The sequence below is a fragment of the Lichenostomus cassidix genome, unplaced genomic scaffold, assembly GCF_008360975.1.
Source record: "Lichenostomus cassidix isolate B80296 unplaced genomic scaffold, HeHo_3.0 HiC_scaffold_35, whole genome shotgun sequence".
Taxonomy (NCBI): Eukaryota; Metazoa; Chordata; class Aves; order Passeriformes; family Meliphagidae; genus Lichenostomus; species Lichenostomus cassidix.
In genome coordinates, this window is record NW_028147256.1 from 982256 (window position 1) to 994172 (window position 11917).

At 46.7% G+C, this 11917-nt stretch overlaps 2 long non-coding RNA genes across 2 annotated transcripts in view; both read right to left on the minus strand.

Moving 5' to 3' along the window:
• Positions 1 to 3700, minus strand: part of LOC146423999 (uncharacterized) — a 16302-nt gene extending 12602 nt beyond the window's left edge. The window contains exons 1-2 of the long non-coding RNA XR_014847188.1: positions 3654 to 3700; positions 3385 to 3580 (exon numbers count right to left, since the gene is read on the minus strand). This is a non-coding gene — a long non-coding RNA (uncharacterized LOC146423999). The remainder of the gene's footprint in view (positions 1 to 3384; positions 3581 to 3653) is intronic.
• A 79-nt stretch (positions 3701 to 3779) lies between these two features.
• Positions 3780 to 4313, minus strand: LOC146424001 (uncharacterized). Its single transcript, XR_014847189.1, has 3 exons — positions 4127 to 4313; positions 3967 to 4056; positions 3780 to 3839 (listed from the first exon to the last, which is right to left on the minus strand). It is a non-coding gene; the product is annotated as an uncharacterized LOC146424001 (long non-coding RNA).
• Positions 4314 to 11917: the final 7604 nt, after the last annotated feature.

Sequence of the window (11917 nt, forward strand, 5' to 3'; positions counted from 1 at the left end):
CAACTGACCATTGTCATTGTCATTGTCACCTGATTGTCACCTGTGTGTGTCACCTGTGTGTCACCTGTGTGTGTCATTGTCACCTGTGTGTGTCACCTGTGTCATTGTCATTGTCACCTGAGTGTGTCACCTGTGTGTCACCTGTGTGTGTCATTGTCACCTGAGTGACTCTGTCAGCTGCCTGGCCTTGGACCCCAGCGGGGCTCTGCTGATGTCCGGCAGTGAGTGACCAACTGACCAGTGTGTGTCATTGTCATTGTCACCTGAGTGTCACCTGTGTGTGTCATTGTCACCTGTGTGTCACCTGTGTGTCATTGTCACCTGTGTGTGTCACCTGTGTGTCACCTGTGTGTGTCATTGTCACCTGTGTGTGTCACCTGTGTGTCACCTGTGTCATTGTCATTGTTACCTGTGTCATTGTCACCTGTGTGTGTCACCTGTGTGTGTCATTGTCACCTGAGTGACTCTGTCAGCTGCCTGGCCTTGGACCCCAGCGGGGCTCTGCTGATGTCTGGCAGTGACATTGTCATTGTCATTGTCATTGTCATTGTCACCTGAGTGTCACCTGTGTGTGTCATTGTCACTGTCATTGTCAACTGGGTGTCACCAGGATGTCACCTGTGTCCCTAATGTCCCCAGGTGTACTTTAACCCCCCCAGGTGTCCCCAGGTGTCCTCAGGTATGTCCCTAACGCCCCCCAGGTGTCCCCAGGTGTGTCTCTGATGTCCCCAGGTGTGCTTTAACCCCCCCAAGTGTATCCCAGATGTCCCCAGGTGTCCCCAGGTGTGTCCCAAGCACCCCAATGTGTCCCCAGGTGTCCCCAGGTGTGTCCCTAACCCCCCAGGTGTGTCCCCAGTATCTCCGACTGTCCCCAACAATGTCCCCAACGTCCCAAATGACGTCACCTGTGTCCTTGTCCCCGCAGGTCACGACGGCTCTGTCCGCCTGTGGCACCTGTGCCAGCACACCTGCCTGCAGGAGCTCCTAGCAACGTCCCCATTGTCCCCAATGTCCCCAGGTGTTTCCCCACCTGTCCCAGGTGTCCCTAAATGTATCCCCAGTGTCCCCAGGTGTGTCCCGAGTGTCCCTAGGTGTTTCCCTGATGTCCCCAGGTGTTTCCCCACCTGTCCCAGGTGTCCCCTGGTGTATCCCTGGTGTCCCCAGGTGTGTCCCTAGTGTCCCCAGGTGTATCCTTAGTGTCCCCAGATGTCCCTAAATGTATTCCTAGTGTCCCCAGGTGTTTCCCTGTTGCACTCAGGTGCATCCCTGATGTCCCCAGGTGTTTCCCTGATGTCCCCAGGTGTCCCCAGATGTTTCCCAGGTGTCCTCAGGTGTATCCCGAGTGTCCCCAGGTGTCTCCCCACCTATCCCAGGTGTCCCCAGGTGTGTCCCTAGTGTCCCCAGGTGTATCCCTAGTGTCCCCAGATGTTTCCCTGATGTCGCCAGGTGTGTCCCTAGTGTCCCCAGGTGTATCCCTGATGTCCCCTGGTGTGTCCCTGATGTCCCCAGGTGTGTTCCACCTATCCCAGGTGTTTCCCCAATGTCCCCAGGTGTGTCCCTGATGTCCCCAGATGTTTTCCAGGTGTCCCCAGGTGTATCCCTAGTATCTCCCACTGTCCCCAACGGTGTCCCCAACGTCCCAAACGCTGTCCCCTGTGTCACCTGTGTCTCCGATTGTCCCCGCAGGTCACGACGGCTCGCTGCGGCTGTGGCACCTGTGCCAGCACACCTGCCTGCAGGAGCTCCCCGCCCACCGCCGCAAACACGACGAGGCCGTGCTGGGCGTGGCCTTCCACCCGCAGCTGCACCTGAGCGCCAGCGGCGGCGCCGACAGCCTGGCCAAGGTGTTCGTGTGACACCTGGGGACGCGCCTGGGACACACCTGGTGGCACCTGGGGACACACCTGGTGGCACCTGGAGACAGCTGGTGGCATCTGGACACACCTGGTGGCACCTGGGGACAGCTGGTGGCACCTGGACACACCTGGGACACACCTGATGGCATCTGGACACACCTGGGACACACCTGGGGACACACCTGGTGGCATCTGGAGACACCTGGGACACACCTGGTGGCACCTGGGGACACCTGGAGACACACCTGGGGACACACCTGGTGGCACCGGGGGACAGCTGGTGGCATCTGGACACACCTGAGACACACCTGGTGGCATCTGGGGACACCTGGTGGCACCTGGACACACCTGGGACACACCTGGTGGCATCTGGACACACCTGGGACACACCTGGGGACACACCTGGTGGCATCTGGAGACACCTGGAACACACCTGGGGACACACCTGGTGGCACCTGGGGACAGCTGGTGGCATCTGGACACACCTGGTGGCACCTGGACACACCTGGTGGCACCTGGGGACAGCTGGGGACATCTGGACACACCTGGTGGCACCTGGACACACCTGGTGGCACCTGGGGACAGCTGGTGGCACCTGGACACACCTGGGACACACCTGGGACACCCCTGGTGGCATCTGGGGACACCTGGTGGCACCTGGACACACCTGGGACACCCCTGGTGGCATCTGGGGACACCTGGTGGCACCTGGACACACCTGGGACACACCTGGGGACACACCTGGTGGCACCTGGGGACAGCTGGTGGCATCTGGACACACCTGGTGGCACCTGGACACACCTGGGACACACCTGGTGGCATCTGGACACACCTGGTGGCACCTGGGGACAGCTGGGACACACCTGGGGACACACCTGGTGGCATCTGGGGACAGCTGGGACACACCTGGTGGCACCTGGGGACACCTGGGACAGACCTGGTGGCATCTGGACACACCTGGGGACACACTTGGTGGCATCTGGACACACCTGGTGGCACCTGGACACACCTGGGACACACCTGGTGGCATCTGGGACACCGAGGATTGGGACAGAGGTGGCATCAGGGTGACATCGATGACTTTTGGGGAGTGGGTGGCCTTGATGTGGCACTTGGGACACACCTGGTGGCACCTGGATACACCTGGGACACACCTGGTGGCACCTGGATACACCTGGGACACACCTGGATACACCTGGTGGCATCTGGGACACCGAGGATTGGGACAGAAGTGGCACCAGGGTGACATTGGTGACTTCTGGGGACACCTGGTGGCACCTGGGACACACCTGGACACACCTGGGGGACATTTGGTCACACCTGGTGGCACCTGGGGACATCGCTGACTGCTGAGGATTGGGACAGAGGTGGCACCAGGGTGGCATTGGTGACTTCTGGGGAGGTGATGTGGCACCTGGTGGCACCTGGGGACACACCTGGACACACCTGGACTCCGCAGAATGGGACAGGAAGTGACAGCAGGGTGACATCGGTGACTTCTGGGGTCTTGGTGGCCTCAAGGTGACACCTGGACACACCTGGGGGACATTTGGACACACCTGGTGGCACTTGGGGGACATTTGGACACACCTGGGACACACCTGGTGACACCGGGTGGCACCTGGGACACCAAGGAATGGGACAGAGGTGGCATTTGTGACTTCCGGGAGTGTTGGTGGCACCTGGTGACACCTGGGGGACATTTGGGACGCACCTGAGGACACCTTTGACACACCTAGTGACACCTGGGGGACACCTGGTGACACCTGGGGGACACCTAGGGACACCTGGTGGCACCTGGTGGCACCGAGAAATGGGACAAGAGGTGGCCTTGGGGTGGTGGCAGTTGTCCTGTGCGTGGTGGGGACACCTGGGGACACCTGGTGGCACTTGGGACACACCTGGTGGCACCTGGACACACCTGGTGACATCAAGGAATGGGACAGAGGTGGCATTTGTGACTTCCGGGGGTGTTGGTGGCACCTGGTGACACCTGGGGGACGCACCTGAGGACACCTGGTGGCACTTGGGTGACATTTGGTGACACCAAGGAATGGCACAGAGGTGGCACTGAGGTGACATTTGTGACTTCCGGAAGCGTTGGTGACACCTGGTGGCTTTTGTCACCTCCCAGCCAGGTGTGCCACACCTGAGGTGACACCTGGGGACACACCTGGGGACACCTGGTGGCTTTTGTCACCTCCCAGCCAGGTGTGCCACACCTGGGGACACACCTGGGGACACCTGGTGGCTTTTGTCACTTTTGTCACCTCCGTCCGCAGAAATTTGGGACAATTCCAGACAAATTAGGGACAAATTTGGGGATTTTTCCCCCCAAATTTTGCGATTTTTTTACCCCAAAATTTTAGGATTTTTCCACCAAATTTTGGGATTTTTTCCCCAAATTTTGGGATTTTTCCCCCAAGTTTTAGGATTTTCCCCACAAATTTTGGGATTTTTTTCCCCAAAAAATTTTAGGATTTTCCCCACAAATTTTGGGATTTTTTTACCCCAAATTTTAGCATTTTCCCCCCAATTTTTGGGATTTTTTCCACAATTTTGGGATTTTTCCCCCCAAAATTTTAGGATTTTTCCCCAAATTTTGGGATTTTTTTCCACAATTTTTGGGATTTTCCCCCCACATTTTGGGATTTTTCCCCCCAAATTTTGGGATTTTCCCACCACTTTTTGGGATTTTCCCCCAAATTTTGGCATTTTTTTCCCCAAATTTTAGGATTTTTCCCCAAAAAAATTTAGGATTTTTCCCCCAATTTTTGGCATTTTTCCCCCCAAATTTTAGGATTTCCCCCCAATTTTTGGCATTTTTTTCCCCCAAATTTTGGGGTTTTCTCCCCCAATTTTTGGGATTTTTTTCCCCTAAAATTTTGGGATTTTTCCCCCTAAATTTGGAGATTTTTTTTTCTCCCCTGGTGAAAAATCCTAATTTTAGGGTTTTCCCCCCGAAATTTTGGGATTTTTTTTACCCCAAATGTTAGGATTTTTTCCCCCAAAATTTTAGGATTTTTCCCAAATTTCGATTTTACAAATTTTGGGATTTTTTTACCCAAATTTTAGGGTTTTTTCCCCCAGATTTTGGTATTTTTCCCCAAAATTTTGGGATTTTCCCAATTTTCAGGGTTTTTCCCTCATTTTTTAGGATTTTTCCCCCTCAGATCAAAAATCCCACTTTTATAATTTTTTTCCCCCCAAATTTTGGGATTTTCTCCCCCAATTTTTGGATTTCCCCCAAATTTTAGGTTTTTCCCATCATTTCCCCCAAATTTTGGAATTTTTTCCCCCAAATTTTAGGATTTTTCCACAAATTTTTAGGTTTTTTTCCCCAAATTTTGGGATTTCCCCCAAATTTTGGGATTTTTCTCCCCAAATTTTTATGATTTTTCCCCAAATTTTTGGATTTTCCTCCAAATTTTGGGATTTTCTCCCCTAATTTTGTATTTTCCCAAATTTTGGGATTTTCCCTCAATTTTGGGATTTTTCCCCCAAATTTTGGGATTTTCCCCAAATTTTGGGATTTTTCTCCCAAATTTTGGGATTTTCTCCCAAATTTTGGGATTTTCCCCAAATTTTGGGATTTCCCCAAATTTTAGGATTTTTTCCCCAAGTTTTAGGATTTTCCCCACAAATTTTGGGATTTTTTTCCCCAAAAAATTTTAGGATTTTCCCCACAAATTTTGGGATTTTTTTACCCCAAATTTTAGCATTTTCCCCCCAATTTTTGGGATATTTTCCACAATTTTGGGATTTTTCCCCCCAAAATTTTAGGATTTTTCCCCAAATTTTGGGATTTTTTTCCACAATTTTTGGGATTTTCCCCCCACTTTCTGGGATTTTCCCCCAAATTTTGGGATTTTTTCCCCCAAATTTTAGGACTTTTCCCCTCAAATTTTAGGATTTTTCCCCAAATTTTGGGATTTATTTTCCCCCAAATGTTAGGATTTTCCCCCAAATTTTGGCATTTTTCCCCCCAAAAAATTTAGGATTTTTCCCCCAATTTTTGGCATTTTTTCCCCCAAATTTTAGGACTTTTCCCCCAAATTTTGGGATTTTTCCCCCCAAAATTTGGGATTTTCCCCCAAAATTTTTGGATATTTTCCCCCAAATTTTTGGGATTTTTTTCCCCTAAAATTTTGGGATTTTTTCCCCTAAATTTGGAGATTTTTTTTTCTCCCTTGGTGAAAAATCCTAATTTTAGGATTTTCCCCCCGAAATTTTGGGATTTTTTTACCCCAAATGTTAGGATTTTTTCCCCCAAAATTTTAGGATTTTTCCCCAAATTTTAGGATTTTCACCACAAATTTTGGGATTTTTTTAACCCAAATTTTAAGGTTTTTTCCCCCCAGATTTTGAGATTTTTTCCCCAAAAAATTTGGGATTTTCCCCAATTTTCAGGATTTTTTTCCCTCATTTTTTTAGGATTTTTTTTCCCCCTCAGATCAAAAATCCCACTTTTTATAATTTTTTTCCCCCCAAATTTTGGGATTTTCTTCCCCCAATTATTGGGATTTTTTTTTCTCCCTAAAATCCCAAATTTTAGGAATTCTTTCCTCTTCCCCCCAAATTTTTGGATATTTTCCCCCAAATTTTTTGGGATTTTTCAACCAATTTTTAGGATTTTTTCCCCAATTTTTGGGATTATTTCCCCTCAGAAAAATCTCAAATTTTAAGAATTTTTTCCCCAAAATTTTTGGATTTTTTCCCCCAAATTTTTGGTATTTTCCCCCATTTTTGGGATATTTTTCCCCCCAATTTTTGGGATTTTTCACCCAATTTTTAGGATTTTTTCCCCAAATTTTAGGATTATTTCCCATCAGAAAAATCTCAAATTTTAAGGATTTTTTCCAAAATTTTTGGATATTTTCCCCCAAATTTTTGGGATTTTCCCCCATTTTTTGGGATATTTTTCCCCCAATTTGGGATTTTTCCCCCAATTTTGGGATTATTTCCCCTCAGAAAATCTCAAATTTTAAGGATTTTTTTCCCAAATTTTTGGGATTTTCCCCCATTTTTGGGATATTTTTCCCTCCAATTTTTGGATTTTTTCCCCAAATTTTAGGATTCTTTTCCCTCAGAAAAATCTCAAATTTTAAGGATTTTTCCCAAAACTTTTGGATATTTTCCCACCCAAATTTTGGGATTTTTTCCCCAAATTTTGGGATTATTTCGCCTCAGAAAAATCTCAAATTTTAAGGATTTTCCCCCAAAATTTTTGGATATTTTCCCCAAAATTTTCGGATATTTTCCCCCCAATTTTTGGGATTTTTCACCAAATTTTTGGGATTTTCCCCCATTTTTTGGGATATTTTCCCCCCAATTTTTGGGATTTTCCCCCCAATTTTTGGGATTCTTTCCCTTCAGAGAAACCTCAAATTTTTGGGATTTTCCCCCATTTTTTGGGATAATTTCCCCAGTTTTTAGCATTTCCCCCATTTGTAAATTTGTACAGCTGAAAACTCCCCAAAATCCCCTAAAATCCCCTAAAAAAACCCCAAAATTATCACTGTGTGATAACCAACCTTCTCCCCCAAAAATTCCCAAATTTCCCCCAAAAATTCCCCAAATTTCCCCCAAATTTCCCCTTTTTAATGGAATTTTCTTGGATATTTATTTGGTGGTTTTTGGGTTTTTTGGGGTTGGGGGGGGAGGGGCAGAAATAAAGGATTTTGGCAAAAAAATGAGATTTTGTGTCGCGAAATTCTTCTTTATTGTCCCCAAAATTCCCTTTATTGTCCCCAAAAATTCCTTTATTGTCCCCAAATTCCTTTATTGTCCCCAAATTCCTCCCTTTTGTCCCCAAATTCCTTCTTTTTGTCCCCAAATTCCCTTTATTGTCCCCAAATTTCTCTTTTGTCCCCAAAAATTCCTTTATTGTCCCCAAAATTCCTTTATTGTCCCAAAATTCCTCCCTTTTGTCCCCAAATTTCTCTCTTTTGTCCCCAAAAATTCCTTTTTTCTCCCCAAATTCTTTTATTGTCCCCAAATTCCTTTACTGTCCCTAAAATTCTTCTTTTTGTCCCCAAAAATTCCTTTATTATCCCCAAATTCCTCCCTTTTGTCCCCAAATTGCTTTATTGTCCCCAAATTCCTCCCTTTTGTCCCCAAATTTTGGCCAAAAAATGATATTTTGTGTCCCCAAATTCTTCCCTTTTGTCCCCAAATTCCCTTTATTGTCCCCAAATTTCCCTCCTTTGTCCCCAAATTGCTTTATTGTCCCCAAATTCCTCCCTTTTGTCCCCAAATTTTGGCCAAAAAATGGTATTTTGTGTCCCCAAATTCCTCCCTTTTGTCCCCAAATTTCCTTTATTGTCCCCAAATTTCTCCTCTTTGTCCCCAAATTTCCTTTATTGTCCCCAAATCCCTTTATTGTCCCCAAATTCCCCCTTTGTCCCCAAATTCCTCCCTTTTGTCCCCAAATTTTGGCCAAAAAATGATATTTTGTGTCCCCAAATTCTTCCCTTTTGTCCCCAAAATTCCTTTATTGTCCCCAAATTCCTCCCTTTTGTCCCCAAATTCCTTCGTTGTCCCCAAATTGTCCCCAAAGTGTCCCAAATTATCCCAAATTATCCCCAAATTGTCCCCAAATTGTCCCAAAACTCTTCAAAATTGCCCCAAAACAGCTCAAAACTGCCCCAGAAATGTCCCCAGCTGTCCCCAAAGTGTCACTCGCTGTCCCAAACTGTCCCCAAACTCTAAAATTGTCCCAAACTGCCCCAAACCAGCCAAAATTAGCCCAAAACAGCCCAAAAATCATCCCAAAATTTTCCCCAACTGTCCCCAAACAGCCCCAAAACTGCTAAATTGCTCCAAACTGTCCCCAAATTGTCCCCAAACTGTCCCAAATTGTCCCCAAACTGTCCCAAACTGTCCTAAACTGTCCCCAAACTGTCCCAAAATAGCCTAAAACTCATCGAAATTATCTCCAAACTGCCCCAAAACTGCCCAAAAATTGTCCCAAAATTGTCCCAAACTGTCCCCAAACTGTCCCCAAATTGGCACAAACTGTCCCAAAACTCTCTCAACTGTCCCAAACTGTCCCAAATTGTCCCCAAACTGTCCCCAAACTCCCCCAAAACTCTCCAAAATTATCCCAAATTGCCCCAAAACTGTCCCCAAATTGTCCCCATCTGTCACGAACTGTCACCAAACTCTCTCAACTGTCCCAAACTGTCCCAAATTGTCCCCAAACTGTCCTAAACTGTCCCAAAACTGTCCCAAACTGTCCCCAAACTGCCACAAACTCCCCTAAAACTCTCCCAAATTATCTCCAAACAGCCCCAAAATTGTCCCCAAATTATCCCAAACTGTCCCAGAGTGTCACTCGCTGTCCTAAATTCTCCCCAAACCGCCCCAAAACTGCCCCAAACTGCCTCAAACTCTGCCAGAATTGTCCCCAAACTGTCCCCAAAGTGTCACTCGCTGTCCCATACTGTCCCCAAACTGTTACAAACCAGTTCCCTTTCCCTCCCCAAAATCCCCATTTTTCACCCCAAAAATCCTCATTTTTCACCCCGAAAATTCTCATTTTTCACCCCAAAACCATGAGTTTTCCTCCCAGTCCCTCCCAGTTTATCCCAGTTTTCTCCCAGTCCATCCCAGTCCCTCCCAGTATAAACCAGTTCCCTTTCCCTCCCCAAAATCCCCATTTTCACCCCAAAATCCCCATTTTTCACCCGAAAACCGCCGCGATTGTTCCTCCCAGTAACTCCCAGTTTCTCTCAGTCCATCCCAGTTCAATCCCAGTCCCGCCCAGTTCATCCCAATCTCCTCCCAGTCTCCCACAGTCCCTCCCAGTCCATCCCAGTACAAACCAGTTCCCTTTTTCTCCCCAAAATCTCCATTTTTCACCTGAAAACCACCGAGATTTTTCCTCCCAGCTCAATCCCAGTCCATCCCAGTCCATCCCAGTTCCTCCCAGTTTATCCCAGTCCATCCCAGTCTCCCCCAGTCCATCCCAGTCCCTCCCAGTATAAAGCAGTTCCCTTTCCCTCCCCAAAATCCCCATTTTCACCCCAAAAATTCTCATTTTTCACCCTAAAACCACCGCGATTGTTCCTCCCAGTCCCTCCCAGTATAACCAGTATCCCCAGTAGCTCACCCAGGCTCAGGTCCAGTTCCCTCCCAGTCACTCCCAGTTCCCTCCCAGTCTCTCCCAGTATAAACCAGTTTCCATTTTCTCCCCAAAATCCCCATTTTTGCCCCAAAACCACTGTGATTTTTCCTCCCAGTCCCTCCCAGTCCCTCCCAGTAACTCCCAGTCCATCCCAATCTCCTCCCAGTCCATCCCAGTATAAACCAGTTCCCATTTTCTCCCCCAAAATCCCCATTTTTCGCCTTAAAACCACCGTGATTGTTCCTCCCAGTTCCCTCCCAGTCCCTCCCAGTGCCTCCCAGTTCCCTCCCAGTCCCTCCCAGTGCCTCCCAGTTCCCTCCCAGTTCCATCCCAATCTCCTCCCAGTCCCTCCCAGTGCCTCCCAGTATAAACCAGTTCCCTTTTTCTCCCCAAAATCCCCATTTTCACCCCAAAAATTCTCATTTCTCACCCCAAAACCACCACGGTTTTTCCTCCCAGTATAAACCAGTCCATCCCAGTATAAACCAGTCCATCCCAGTTCAATCCCAGTTCAATCCCAGTTCCCAAAAACAACTCCAGCAAGTCCATCCATGGCTTTATTCCCCCAAATCCCAAAAGTTCCTCCCCAAGAAAATAAAAATCCAGGAATTTTGCCCGAAATTCGGGAATTCTGCCCCAAAATTTGGGAATTCTGCCCCAAAATCTGGGAATTTTGCCCAAAAATCCAGGAATTCTGCCCCAAAATCCTGGAATTCTGCCCAAAATCTGGGAATTCTGTCCCAAAATCCGGGAATTCTGCCCCAAAATCCTGGAATTTTGCCCCAAAATTCTGGAATTCTGCCCCAAATCCGGGAATTCTGCCCAAAATTTGGGGATTTTGCCCCAAATCTGGGAATTCTGCCCCAAAATTTGGTAATTCTGCCTCAAAATCTGGGAATTCTGCCCCAAAATTCAGGAATCCCCCCTATAAATATAGTGCAAAAAAAGGGGAAAAATTGGAATTTTCCCTTCCTGGGGAATCCCAAATTTTTGGGATTTTTGGGGGGAAATCCCCTCAAAGCTCCTCAGGAATTTCGGGAGTTTTGAGGGAATTTTGGGGGAAATTGGAGAGAATTTTGAAGGAATTTCTCGGGAAATTTTGGGGGATTTTGGGATAATTTTGAGGGAATTTTGGGGGTTTTTTGTGGGCAATTTTGGGGGAATTTTGAGGGAATTTTTCAGCAATTTGGAAGTAATTTTGGGGGATTTTTGGGGGATATTTTGGGAGATATTTTATGGGATTTTTGGGGGATTTTTTGGGGATTTTTTGAGGGAGTTTTGGGGCAATTTTTTTGAATTTTGAAGGAATTTTTTGAGAGTTTTTGGAGAACATTTTGGGGGATTTTGGGTGAATTTTTCAGCCATTTTTTGGCAATTTTTCAGGAATTTTGAAAAAAAATTGGGATTTTTTGGGGATTTTTTGGGATTTTTTTTTAGAGACAGATTTTTGAGGGAATTTTGGAGGATTTTGGGTGAATTTTGAGCCAAATTTTCAGCAATTTTCAGGAATTTTGGGAGGAATTTTTTGGGGAATTTTTTGAGGAATTTTTTGAGGAATTTTTGGGGGATTTTGGGGCAATTTTTTGGGAATTTTGGGCAAATTCTGAGGGACTTTTTCGGCAATTTTTCAGGAATTTTGGGGCAATTTTGGGAGGAATTTTTGGGGCAATTTTGGGAGGAATTTTTTTGGGATTTTTTGGGAATTTTTTGAGGGAATTTTGGGGGATTTGGGGCAAATTTTGAGGGAATTTTTTGGCAATTTTTCAGGAATTTTGGGAGGAATTTTTGGGGATTTTTTGCGAATTTTTTGAGATAATTTTGGGCGAATTTTGAGGGAATTTTTTGGGCATTTTGGGGCAATTTTTCAGGAATTTTTGGAGAAATTTTTGGGGAAATTTTTGGGGAATTTTTTGGGATTTTTTGGAGGATTTTG